This window comes from Theropithecus gelada, chromosome 5, assembly GCF_003255815.1.
Source record: "Theropithecus gelada isolate Dixy chromosome 5, Tgel_1.0, whole genome shotgun sequence".
NCBI classification, from domain to species: Eukaryota; Metazoa; Chordata; class Mammalia; order Primates; family Cercopithecidae; genus Theropithecus; species Theropithecus gelada.
Genome location: NC_037672.1, coordinates 39,570,942 through 39,584,121, shown reverse-complemented (window position 1 = coordinate 39,584,121; position 13,180 = coordinate 39,570,942). Strand labels below are relative to the sequence as shown.

Genomic DNA, 13,180 nt, shown 5'->3' with positions numbered 1-13,180 from the left:
CCCGGCCTAATAATCACTTTTTAATATTTATGAGGAGTTTCAAAATCATTTCCCTCTCTTTCATACTGCTTTTCAAACGGCAAGGGTCATTATTTGTCCGGCCCAGTCTGGGATAAGTAACTCTCCCAGGGTTAGACACTAGGTCAAGTGCTAAAATACAAATGAGAATTAAGCACAGCAGATGGATGATTGCTGGGTCCTGAGTTTCCTTCCTATTAGTGAGCTTCATGGAATGCAGGCAAATTAATCTCCATTTCTCTTGTCAATCTGGTAACTTTTAAGTGAGATGAAATTCAGTTGGCTACCCTTTACAGGGACTTTATTTCCCATTGTATTCAAGACTGTCAGCAATGAATGTAAACTGTTTGTAAAAATCCCATCGTTAGAATCTTCCAGAAACTGAGGCTGGGAGAGATTAAATATCTTGCTCATGGCCTCACAGCTAGTGAGTGGCAGTGCTGGGGCTACAGCCCATGTCTAACTCTGACCACACGCCCCTTCTTCAGAAAAAAGCCATAATGTAAATAATAATAAGAATAACAACAATAACGGCAGCTAACACTATGTGCCAGGCACCATTCTAAGCTCTTTGCATGTGTTAACTCAACCAGCAAAGAACCATTTTTGGAACATTCTTTCACTAAAGTAGCCCGGTATTTTTTTTTCCCCTCAGCTGAATGACACTGCAACCCGAAATCACAACTCTGTTTTAGGTTCCTGGTGGTGCCTGCTTCCTCTTCTCGTTTGTTTAGTCACAGAATTAGATTCCTGTTGGCCCATTCCGCGCCTACAAACAGGCTTAGCGCTCCACTGAAATGCGGGAGGCTCCTTAACTCTTGTATAAACAGGTAAGGCGAAGGGGGTGGGGCGCGGATTGCGGACATCTGGGTTTCTTGGGGATTGGGATGGGGTGGGGGTTCGAGCCAACTCCCCAGAGAGCAGGCAAGGTGAAGCGAGAGCTTGGCTGCTGTTTCTAAATGCAATGTTTTTTTGTTCCCTTTCTAGAAACCCTTCGTAACTCTAGGTCAGAGCGCATTAAAATGAGCCACTTCTGAACGAGCAGCGCCCAGGCCCCAGGCCCTGCTGCGAAGGCCCCAGCAAAGGTCAGGGCCCCGTCCGCGTGACGCTCCTGCCTGCGTGCGGCCAAGCCATGCTCGGCCCCAGGTAAGGACTCCCCAGGAGCTCTCCTCGGGCACGCGGGGGTCGCGGAGATCCCACCTCGTCCAGCGACTTCTTTATGGGGGGAAGCAGGGGAACGGGGTGGTTCCGATCGGCTTGAAATTCAACAGCAGGTTCCTAATTCCTCCAACGTGGTTCTGGCTGGGTTTCTCCAACAGCCCGAAGGGGGCCGAGCGTCTGACTGGGACAGATGCCCCCAGGTGGAGCAGGTGCCACTTCTGGGTGTCTGAAAGGCATGTGACTTTTGGGGCGGGGATAGAAGTCCGTCTGGTCAAGTCCCCCAATCTCTGCCATCAAGGCCGATTTTCTTTGAACCTTCAGCAAAGGTATCTGTGCTCCTAAAAACAAGAGGAATGTGGCACTGGCCTTTAGCCAGGGGAGGCTCAGCGAGCAGGATAAAATTTCAGGGCAGATTTACGGGAAGTTGCCGGTGTTGGGAGTAAAAATCTGGTTTGGTGAGTTTAAGGGAAGGGAGTAGACGAGACACAACCTTGCTACTGTGAGGCGGATGGCCTCGGCAGGGGGCGGGCGGCGGGAGGAGAGAGGGAGGGAACCGGGAAGGGCCCGCAGACCAGACGCTGAGCGCTCCGGTGCGCAGCGCCCCACGCAGCCGGGACCCGGCGCCGCTCTGCGCGTGGAACCGCCGCGCGCTCCCGGCCTCGGGAGCTGAGCTCGAGAGAACTTCGCTGCCTTCGGGTCGCCGCTCCCGCTTTCCACTGTGGAATGTGCAGCTTGGGATAAAGAGAAACCAGGGTTTGGGGAGCGGTCCTCCTGGAGACTTTCTCTCCGCAGGTCTCCAAGGTTAAGCAATTCTGACCCACTGGAATTCCCAGAGCCTGGGAGTTAAGCCTAAAACGCTCTGTTGCTTTAAGCGGCGCGGTGGGGAGTCGCTGGACACTCCTTATTTTGGTTTTACATTAAAAAGAAGGCGGACGAGAAGATGTTGTAGGTGACTTCCTAGCTGTGTTATGTTGCTCCTGGGCTGTGAATGGTGTTAATTTCTGAAGTGGGCGGCTCCAAAAACTTAACAAGGAAAGGTAAGGTGTTTTTTGGTATTCCTTCTAACTATTGTCCCTTAATCTTACATTTGGGTCCCAATTTTTGAAGTATATATTTTTTTCTTTTTCTTCTCTTTTTAGCCCTTATCCCTCATGCTATCACTCACCTTCTGTCTCTTGGTATATTTAGTGGGAAATAAAGTGTTTATAAAAAGGTTTGAAAAGGGTCAGCTTCTGGGAAGGCAGATAATCATTACAGTCAGCCCCATCGTGTTTCCTGTAGTGATGAATCTTTTTCCATAAAAGAAACTGATTTTTTTTTCACTCTTGAAAATACATGATTGGACCGCCCAGAAGCACAGGTGACTTTAGACTCAGATTATTACAGTGAGATTGAGGAAGCGTCCTGGACAGGAGGCATCTCATTTAAGTGTTAACCAGGGCAGAGGGGGGTCTTCCTGCAGTAATTTACCTCTGAAAGTAACACTCGGTGGAGGTGTAGTTGTTTCAAATTAAAAATTCAACCTGTAGAAAAGGGTAGGGCTGATGAATTATGACATCTGACAAATTAGCAGTTGACCGGATATTTAAGAAATCAGATAAAATAAATGGAAGTGGAACTTTTCAAATAAATGACTCATTTTTTAATTAGGTAAAAGTTCAGCCACTCCTGGGTACTGTCCCAAGGCATAAGTGATAGGAAGATACCACCAAGGTCCTTACAGGCCATTACCGATCTGAACTAAAAATCAAACCTTTTTTTTTTTTTCTGGTGGTATTTTAATGACTCACTGTTTTGTTTAGCAGGAATATAGATTAAAAAATGTATTCTTTCAAAGTTTTAAGGCAAGGTCATACGAATTTCTCAGGGGAGGGAAAGCAAAGGGTTGGCAACCCAACATGAAGGGGTTGCCGAAGTTTTGAGCTCAAAAGGTTGGCAATTAGATCCAGAGCGTTTGAGAATTGCAGGTGCTAATTCTAACGGTCAGCGGCGTAACACACAACCTCTAGATAAACCAAAGTACTCAACCTAGAGGATAAGAAGAGATCACTTTGTGGGAGTTTGTGTTGCTATTCATTTAAACAATGATCTTTGTCAGATTGCTGACTTGAAGTCTTGGAGGGAACTAAAATCAACCCAGTCTGAAAGGAAAACAGAAGGAAAAAAAGAAAGGAAGAGATGGTTTGGGTTTTAATATTTTTTTCTGGTCTGCTTTACCCTTCATCTTGTTCTGATATACATACTGTTGGCCTCTTTGACTCAATTACTGCACACTGGAAGAATGGGATCTCAGAAATTTCCCAAGCACCTAGCTTCGTGATTAACTTTCAGTATGTGTCAAATGAAGAAATAAGCCTAGCTCTGCCGTCCTTTACCTGGCTAGGTAGGCCATGCTTAAATTAATTAGATCAAGATATTCTGAATATCAATCAATTATTAAAGATTTATTATCTTCCTCTTGGTTTTTGCATTTACAGAAGTTTGTAGGATTGAGAATTCATCATCATCATTTTTTTTGTACCAATCTCTGTATTTTTAATAGTCAACATGTTTATTTTTGATTCCCCCACTGTGCTGCTTTAAACTAAATTTTGAAAGAATTCTGCCCAAAGCAGTGGTGATACTGAGGATGAAATAAAGACAGAAAGCAAGGGAACTACATGCTTCTGGACACATGTTCTATACACTTGCTCTAACCAGTGTTAAAGACTGTTCATATTTTTTTTCCTCACATGATAAGAACATTCATATTAGACTATTTGGTTTACTGTTCTACCTAATGATTTTTTTAAAAGATTGGGTTAAAGTAGGCGAAATTATTTTCTTACAAAAGGATTTAATTTGCTTTTCAAATTCTGCTCTGAAGCTCAAGATTAAATCATATCCCAAATGACTGAGCTTTCATTGCTATAGAAAAGCATTTGGCTATTTCAGTAAGTTTCCACCTCCACATCTTAAGTCTCCTGATTTATCAGAAAAGGTCAGGGGAGTGGATACAAGGATGAAGGTGGCAGATTTTCTTAAAATTGGACCCAGGCGCAAGGAAAACTGTCATTAGGTTATCCCAGAAGATACATTATTCTGGGGAAAAATAACTTACTCTGAAGAGGGTTTAAGTTTGGGATTCATGAGACTTAGCAGAAAGGGTATGGTTAGAATGAAGGTAGAATTTGGGTGCCAAACTTTTATGAAGTTGCAATGAAGACATTAAATGCAGCTTTAAGTGCTTGTCACAGTGATTCCAAGCTAAAGGTTATGTTGCAGTGTTTCAGCTACTGGCCTGATTAGGAGATATATTTTCTTTCCCTCTTGGGAACAGTCTCTGTGTCTTTTTTTTTTTTTTTTTTTTTTTTTTTTTTTTTTTTTTTTTTTTTTTTGAGACGGAGTCTCGCTGTGTCGCCCAGGCTGGAGTGCAGTGGCGCGATCTCGGCTCACTGCAAGCTCCGCCTCCCGGGTTCACGCCATTCTCCCGCCTCAGCCTCCGAGTAGCTGGGACTACAGGCGCCCGCCACCACGCCCGGCTAGTTTTTTGTATTTTTAGTAGAGACGGGGTTTCACCATGTTAGCCAGGATGGTATCGATCTCCTGACCTCGTGATCCACCCGCCTCGGCCTCCCAAAGTGCTGGGATTACAGGCTTGAGCCACCGCGCCCGGCCAGTCTCTGTGTCTTAATGATGATGCTGATTTTCTGGTTTAATATCATAAAAGGTGTGTGTTAGTCCCAACATTACTGCTCCAAGTAATGGCTTCAAAGAGCAACTGGATAAATATTTTCAATAATAGCAATGCAGAGATGACTTGGGTTTCAAGATAGGAGGCCTTTGGAGCCTCCAGAGAATTGTTGTAGAAGTGATCAGTAACTAATTGCTCAGTTGCCACCTCAAGTTGTTGTTTCCATCTTATGCTGGAGAGATTCAGGAAAATGGCACCCTGCCATTTTTTGTGTGTGGTCCTGAATCATCCTGTCAGTAAAACTCCTGAGATCGTCTGAGCTGGAGTTCTGATTGTTTCTGTTTCTCTCATAGTTGCTTCCCCATCTATTCTGTCAGCGTCTGTATCAGGGGAGAGGCAGTGGGGAGGGCGATCTCCTCCGCTTGAAGTCAATGACCACCTTCTTTTAAGGATCTCGTATCTTTTGCTCTGAAAAAGGTGTGGGGGAGGAAAACTTTCATTTTCCAGTGAAAGTAGAAAGGGAGAGAATGTCTAGAGGAATAAATGGCCAAGAAACAGGTAAGTTCTGAATGTGGTCCTAGTGTGGAATTTACCAGAAAGCTCACATGGAGATTACCAATGCCCTCAAAGGATTGCAGGTAAACTAGCAACTGTGAGAAGTAGAAGCTCCTCCTCCCTTTTGTAATTCAAATGTTCCTAGTGTACTGCAATAGACACTAGTTTGAATGAATTCAAGATATCATCTCTTGGTACAACCAAAAATAAACTGATTACAAAAGGCACAAACCCTTCAACCATACTCCCACTCTCTGCCTTTCCTCTACTTTCTGTGTGGTTTAAGGAAAAAAAAAAAAAAAGAATTGCAGCTCGATTTAAGTAACTTACATATTTAATAGGAGAAGTCTTTTTTTGTCATTGTGAATCTTCCATTTTTGTCATCATAGGAACTTAGTTTATGTAAAAAACGATTTGTAGGTGTGTCTAGATGCATATGGTTTATGTGTTTGTAAAATAAAATACATAAATAAGCTGATCACATAGAAGTGATTGTGACTATAGTAGCTCTTTTGGTACACCCTATCAAAGCTTTTAGAGTGGAGTCATTTTAGAAGTCAAAAGCACAATCTCTGCTTTTCTGAAGGCCATTTCAGGGAGATGACATCAAGAGAAAACAGAGTGCTAGTGTAACCCTGAAAACCCTTTGTGTTTTAGGAAAATATCAATGTTTTGGTCTCAGGAGATTTCTGGTTCTGAAAAATGTATGCTTTATTTATAGATTATACTCAACCACATTAATCAAGAAAAGAATATCCAGTCTCCCCAAATCACGATATTTGTCTTTGGGGATGCTATATGTTTGTGGTTCTCATGAACATGGTGGCCCTGCACAGAGACCATAGTGGGTTCCTGGTGGGTGTACATTGAATGAAAGGGGAGTTGCTGACAGCTTTGGCCTCCTGACTGTGCCTTGCATCGATGAATTGTCAGTTTTGCCTTGAGTACCCACCAACTGGGGTGGAAGACAACCTGTTCCCAGACGCTATGGATAATCCACATGTGGGTGAGCAAGAGTTAAGTATATGTACCAGTGGGCAGTGAGTGAGTGTACAATGAATGCAGGGCATTGTGCAGCTGAAACAGGAACAGGATGCCTGTACCTGACCAAGGAAATGCCAGCGTATTAAAATTATAATAAAAAGTATCTACCTTTCAGAGCACCGAGACCTGGCTCAATCATGTTTGTAAAGCATTTCACGTGCCCCAAGAAAAAGAAAAAGTATAGAAGTACAGAATGGACAGGGTTTTTTCAGGTGTTATTTCTCTTAGATCAATTTAATTCCTATTCTGAAAATGTATAGTTGAACCTTGTAAGCACAGGTAAATCATTCATGTTTCAAAAACTAGGGTTCCACGTTGGTGAAGATAATAGCACGGTGACTTTTGAAAAGATGGCTTAGGCTGGGCACGGTGGCTCATGTCTGTAATCCCAGCACTTTGGGAGGGTAAGGTGGGTGGATCACAAGGTCAGGAGTTCAACACCAGCCTGTCCAATAGGGTGAAACCCTGTCTCTACTAAAAATACAAAAATTAGCCGGGCATAGTGGCAGGTGCCTGTAGTCCCAGCTACTTGGGAGGCTGAGGCAGGAGAATTGCTTGAACCTGGGAGGCGGAGGTTGCAGTGAGCCGAGATTGTGCCACTGCACTCCAGCCTGGGCAACAAGAGTGAGACTCCGTCTAAAAAAAAAAAAAAGAAAAGGTGGCTTAAATAATATTTCTTTTTGTGTGTTGTCATTTAGTTTTAAAAATAATAACGTGGTTCTCGGTACACCAAGCCCTTGCCAAGATTAGGCCCATCTTCCCAGTAGCCTTCTCAAGACAAAGTTGCCTTTGTGTAACTACAACTGGGAGGGTTTGGTGACATAGAAAACTCAATGGGGCACTGCAACTTTTTATTAACAGAAAATGCAATGGCCTAATGTTTTTGTGGTTTTCTGTTTTTGTTTTATGTTCTACCAGTTCGTATCTCTGATCTATTTCTCCATGAGGATGATCTTACTATTTTAGACTTGTCCAGGGAAGAGTGAGGTGGTTGTGGCTTAACCTTAGAATTTCGTTAGATTGTAAAAGACTGCAGCATGCTGGCATGGAGGAGAGCTCAGCTCTGCGGGCTAGTTTGTTATCAGGGAAATCAGCAAAGTTTGGTCACATGGAGAGAAAAAAAAGGGATTTAGCTAAAGATGCAGATTTTGGGGAAAGGATGGCTATTCATACTAAATTCACACTCCATAGCAGAGTGACTAGGAGCATAGACTGCCTTGGTTCCAATCTTAGTTCTGCCACTTACACGTGACTTTAGGCAGGCTAACTAAAAAAGAAAACCTCGTGACTCAGTTTCCCCAACTGTAAAATGCCTACCTCACAGGGTTATTATAAGGATTAAATAAATTAATCTGGGCCAGGCTTGGTCACTCACACCCGTAATCCCAGCACTTTTGGAGACCAAGGCCTGTGGATCACTTGAGCCCAGGAGTTTGAGAACAACCTGGGCAACATGGCAAAACCCCATCTCTACAAAAAATACAAAAATTATCCAGGCATGGTGGTGCGTGCCTGTAATCCCAGCTACCCAGGAGGTTGAGGTGGGAGGATCCCTTGAGACCGGAAGGTGGAGGTAACAGTGAGCCAAGATTGCGTCACTGCACTCCAGCCAGGGGGACAGAGCAAGACTCCATCCAAAAACAAACAAACAAACAAGCAAACAACTTTATACCTCTTTTTCTGCTCTTTAATATCCTTTAAAAGGCTGAGAGGCTTTTCCTATGGCAGCAGCTGGGCTGAGAGGAGCGTGGCTGTCTCCTCTCTCCGCCATGGCGTGTGCTCGCCCACTGATACCGGTGTACTCCTAAAAGGGGGAGTCATCTGGCAAAAATGTCACTTTGCCTGCTGTATTCAAGGCTCCTATTCGACCAGATATTGTGAACTTTGTTCACACCAACTTGCGCAAAAACAACAGCCCTACACTGTCAGTGAATTCGCAGGTCATCAGACCGGTGCTGAGTCTTGGGGTACTGGCAGAGCTGTGGCTCAAATTCCCACAGTTGGAGGTGGTGGGACTCACCGCTCTGGCCAGGGTGCTTTTGGAAACATGTGTCGTGGAGGCCGAATGTTTGCAGCAACCAAAACCTGGCGCTGCTGGCATCCTAGAGGGTACACAACCTAAAAACGATATGCCGTCTGTTCTGCCCTGGCTGCCTCAGCCCTGCCAGCACTGGTCATGTCTAAAGGTCATCGTGTTGAGGAAGTTCCTGAACTTCCTTTGGTAGTTGAAGATAAAGTTGAAGGCTACAAGAAAACCAAGGAAGTTGTTTTGCTTCTTAAGAAACTTAAAGCCTGGAATGATATCAAAAAGGTCTATGCCTCTCAGGGAATGAGAGCTGGCAAAGGCAAAATGAGAAACTGTCGCCGTATCCAGCACAGGGGGCCGGGCATCATCTATAATGAGGATAATGGTATCATCAGGGCCTTCAGAAACATCCCTGGAATTACTCTGCTTAATGGAAGCAAACTGAACATTTTGAAGCTTGCTCCTGGTGGGCATGTGGGACGTTTCTGCATTTGGACTGAGAGTGCTTTCCGGAAGTTAGATGAATTGTATGGCACTTGGCGTAAAGCCGCTTCCCTCAAGGGTAACTACAATCTTCCCATGCACAAGATGATTAATACAGATCTTAGCAGAATCTTGAAAAGCCTAGAGATCCAAAGAGCCCTTGGAGCACCACTCAAGAAGATTCATCGCAGAGTCCTAAAGAAGAACCCACTGAAAAACCTGAGAATCATGTTGAAGCTAAACCCATGTGCAAAGACCACGCACCGGAACACCATTCTTCGCCAGGCCAGGAATCCCGAGCTCCGGGTGGATAGGGCAGCTGCTGCAGCAGCAGCACTAGAAGCCAACTCAGATGAGAAGGTGGCGGTTGCAGGCAAGAAGCCTGTGGTGGGTAAGAAAGGAAAGAAGGCTGCTGTTGGTGTGAAGAAGCAGAAGAAGCCTCTAGTGGGAAAAAAGGCAGCAGCTACCAAGACACCAGCCCCTGAAAAGAAGCCTGCAGAAAAGAAACCTACTCCAGAGGAAAAGCAACCTGCTGCATAAACTCTTACATTTGATTATTCCATAAAGGTCAAATTATTTTGGACAGCTTCTTTTGAATAAAGACCTGATCATACAGGCAGTGAGGAGGGGAAAAAAAAAAAAAAGTCTGAGAGTTGCGAATAAGCGATGATGAGGAGGAAAAAAGTGCGTTGTTTCATAATTAGAAAAAACTTATTAGGTCATTATTAGAAGGAAAAAAGTACGTTTTCTCAAAATTAGGGAGAGTGAAGAGCTGAGTGTGGTGGTTCATGCCTGTGATCCCAGCTACTTGGGAGGCTGAGGCAGGAACATCGATGGTTGACAGGAGCTCAAGGCTTTTAGTATGCTATGATTGCCCCTGTGACTAGCCACTGCACTCCAGCCTGGATAACATAGTGAGATCTCACCTCTAAAAATTACGGAGAGTCAGCCAAGAAATCCAGGAGTGAAAGGGCAGTATCAGGTGAATATCAATGAGTCACAGCAGTGTGGCTTTTCTGGTGGGCTGACGGTGTACTCTTAGTTAAGGAAAAGATGAGGAAGAACAGGTGGCTGAAGAAGTATTAGAAGAATTGCCTCTAGTGAAATCCTATTTGCAGAGCAAAGAGAAATCCAATAACAAGTTAGCCCTTCCCATTTGGTGCAAACAGTAGTTTGGCTCAGGGACCTCCTTTGCTTTTTGCTCTACATTGTGGGCTCCAGGATCTACCTCAAGGTATTTGCCAATGAGTAAACAGAAACTGCCAGCTCATGTGATACAGACAAGCCCAGTGTGAAACCTAGGAGTCACTTCTCTGGTGGGAACTGCAGGAGGCACACAGACCCTGAAATTACATGGTAACACCCATGTTCTCATACACCCTAGTCATGTATGAAAGGTCTTGCCTTTTCTCCATTGGCTAGAGCTAGTGTCAGAAGGGTGGATGCGTCTGCAGAATCTGCTTATCTGCTCCCCTGCTTCCACCTTTGTCCTCACTGCTCTCCGTGCACACTCCTTTCTTGACCTAGTATCCAGAGTGACTTTGTTTTTTTTGAGACAGAGTCTCACTCTGTCACCCAGGCTGGAGTGCAGTGGCATGATCTCAGCTTACTGCAACCTCTGCCTTCCAGGCTCCAGTGATTCCCCTGCCTCAGCCTCCTGAGTAGCTAGGATTACAGATGTGCACCACCACGCCTGGCTAATTTTTGTATTTTTAGTAGAGATGGAGTTTCACCATGTTGGCCAGGCTGGTCTCGAACTCCTGGCCTCAAGCGATCTGCCTACCTTGGCCTCCCAAAGTGCTGGGATTGCAGGCGTGAGCCACCGCACCTGGCCAGAGTGACTCTTTTAAAACAGAAGTCAGATCGTATCAGTCCCCTGCCGAAAACTTTCTAGAGCCTTTCTATCTCACTCAAAAGCCAGTGAGTGACTTTATTTCTAAGCCCCATCACCTCTTTAACCTCACCTGCTACCACACACATCCTTAGTCCCTCTGCTTTAACCACACTCATTTTCTTGATGGGGTGTGCCCAACACATTCATACCACAGGGCCTTTGCACTGGCTGCCCCTGATGCCTGAACCATCATCCCCAGACATATCCATGCTTCACTCCTTCGCCTCCTTCAAGTCTTTGCTCTGCCTCTTCCTAGTTAAAACAGCAATTCCTCCTTCCTGCCCGCATCCTCCGTGTCGCTACCCTGCTCTTTCTCTGGTATTTATCACTTTGTAGCATGCTATGTAATTGTATGACCTATTGTCTGTCTCTCCCTGACTAGAATGTCTACTTCATTCATTGATATATCCAAAGCACATTAGAGGAGCGTCTGCCACAGAGTAGGTGCTCCATAAATATTTGTTGAATAAATGAATAAGACACACAGGCTTTTACACATTTCAAGTGTGACTGAAAGCGTTTTACTCGAAATACAACCACGAACATACCTTTCTGAATGAGCATGGGTTTTCTCCCAGACCTCTTCTAGGAGGCTGCCATGTTTTCTGTGGTTTATTTTCTCTGCCACCACAAGTCCTTGATGGAGGCTGATGACTAAGTAACGTGCAAGGCAGGGCCAAATGTGGGGATGTTGCAATCATTTCAGCACTTCCCCATTTCAGAGCTTCCCTGTTTCCAAATCAAAGCCTCCTCTTTGGCAATCTTTTTGTGATTTACATCTAAATGTATAGCCCTCTGTTTTGAACCTGTTTTGTGAATTGCATGCTCTACAGATACTTGACTGACTTATGTTACTATATTGTTTATCACCTTTTCTATTGTCATTTAATTATAATTAATGATTGTTCTGAGAGTAACTGTCAAGACAAATTGTCTTAAATACCTCTTTTCACCTTTGAGGTTTTCACAAGTGTCAATTGCTGCTACAGGATTCCATTTAGATTGTTCTTGGTTGTAGAGCTCAATTAGGTATTTTTGTCTTTTTTTTTTTTTTTTTTTTTTTTTTTTGAGATGGAGTCTCGCTCTGTCGCCCAGGCTGGAGTGCAGTGGCCGGATCTCAGCTCACTGCAAGCTCTGCCTCCCGGGTTCCCGCCATTCTCCTGCCTCAGCCTCCCGAGTAGCTGGGACTACAGGCGCCCACAACCGCGCCCGGCTAATTTTTTTGTATTTTTAGTAGAGATGAGGTTTCACCGTGGTCTCGATCTCCTGACCTTGTGATCCGCCCGCCTCGGCCTCCCAAAGTGCTGGGATTACAGGCGTGAGCCACCGCGCCCGGCCCAGGTATTTTTGTCTTAACCTGGCATGAAATGGAAGTGCTAGAGTCATTGTTTGAGTCTTTAATTTTTCCCCAGAACCTTTATACAAATACTTGATCTTGCCTTTTACCAAATGGCAAAACAATTCTCTGATCTGTCATGTTTGTTTGCTAGCCCTGGCTTCGTTCTCTCCTTTGGACAATTATCTAGGTTTGGCAAAATTGCTTTTCTTGGCCTTGGGAGGCACAGTTTCCCTCTCTGTGTTCATTTGCCTTGTTTAGATCCATAATTCACTGAAAAGGGCTTCCTCAGTTGCTGGTAGACTCCTGTGGCTTGGGGACCCTACAAACCATCTTGAAGGTAGTACAGACTCCAGGAAGGTTCTTTGCAGTAAAAAAAAAGGCAATAGTACATAAAGTCTGCTGAGAGTAGATGAAGAGCCTGGATGTAGTTATTTATGACTGTTGTCAATCATGGTTTGTGGCTGATTTAGAATTATTTGGATTTTTTTTTTCCTTCTAAATTGATTTGGAAGACATCATCACAATTTGTTGAGGAGTGCAAAAAATACACACACAAATTATACGGCTAATAAACAAAGAGCTAATGTTCAAAGTTATTTCTGCAAATCATCTTATTTCTTATCACATGTACTGAATGGGACATTAGAAATGAATGGGGGGCCAGGCACAGTGGCTCACGCCTGTAATCCCAGCACTTTGGGAGACCGAGGTGGGTGGATTACTTGAGCCCAGGAGTTAAAAACCAGCCTGGGCAATTTGGCGAAACCCTTTCTCTATTAAAAAAATTTTTGTAAAACAAAAGAAAAAATGAATAGTATATAAATGTTAAATTAGACTTGTCTTTGTTAATATACTATGTAGAGGCAGCTGGTGGTAATTATTTACCAAAATATAGAACCAGTAAATATGAATTAAATGACTTAAACTAGACACATTGAAAGGACTTCTTTTTTTTTTTTTTTTTTTTTTTTTTTTTTTTCGGGGGGT

The 13,180-nt window shown here is 44.1% G+C and overlaps 1 protein-coding gene and 1 pseudogene across 4 annotated transcripts in view; both read left to right on the top strand.

Annotated features, from left to right (window-relative positions):
* The first annotated feature begins 751 nt into the window (after positions 1 to 751).
* The window catches only part of RBM47 (RNA binding motif protein 47), a 206,562-nt gene continuing 194,133 nt past the window's right edge, over positions 752 to 13,180 (top strand). Inside the window, exons 1-2 of one of the 3 annotated variants that reach the window (XM_025384907.1) lie at positions 752 to 848; positions 1,006 to 1,164. The gene's annotated coding sequence lies outside the window, so the exon portion shown is untranslated. Of the gene's footprint in view, positions 849 to 1,003; positions 1,165 to 1,745; positions 2,217 to 13,180 lie in introns of those variants that run through there. The other 2 variants (XM_025384909.1, XM_025384908.1) reach the window with 2 other exon arrangements.
* Positions 8,185 to 9,584, top strand: LOC112624423 (annotated as a pseudogene). Its single transcript, XR_003119397.1, has one exon. The product of XR_003119397.1 is annotated as a 60S ribosomal protein L4 pseudogene (transcript).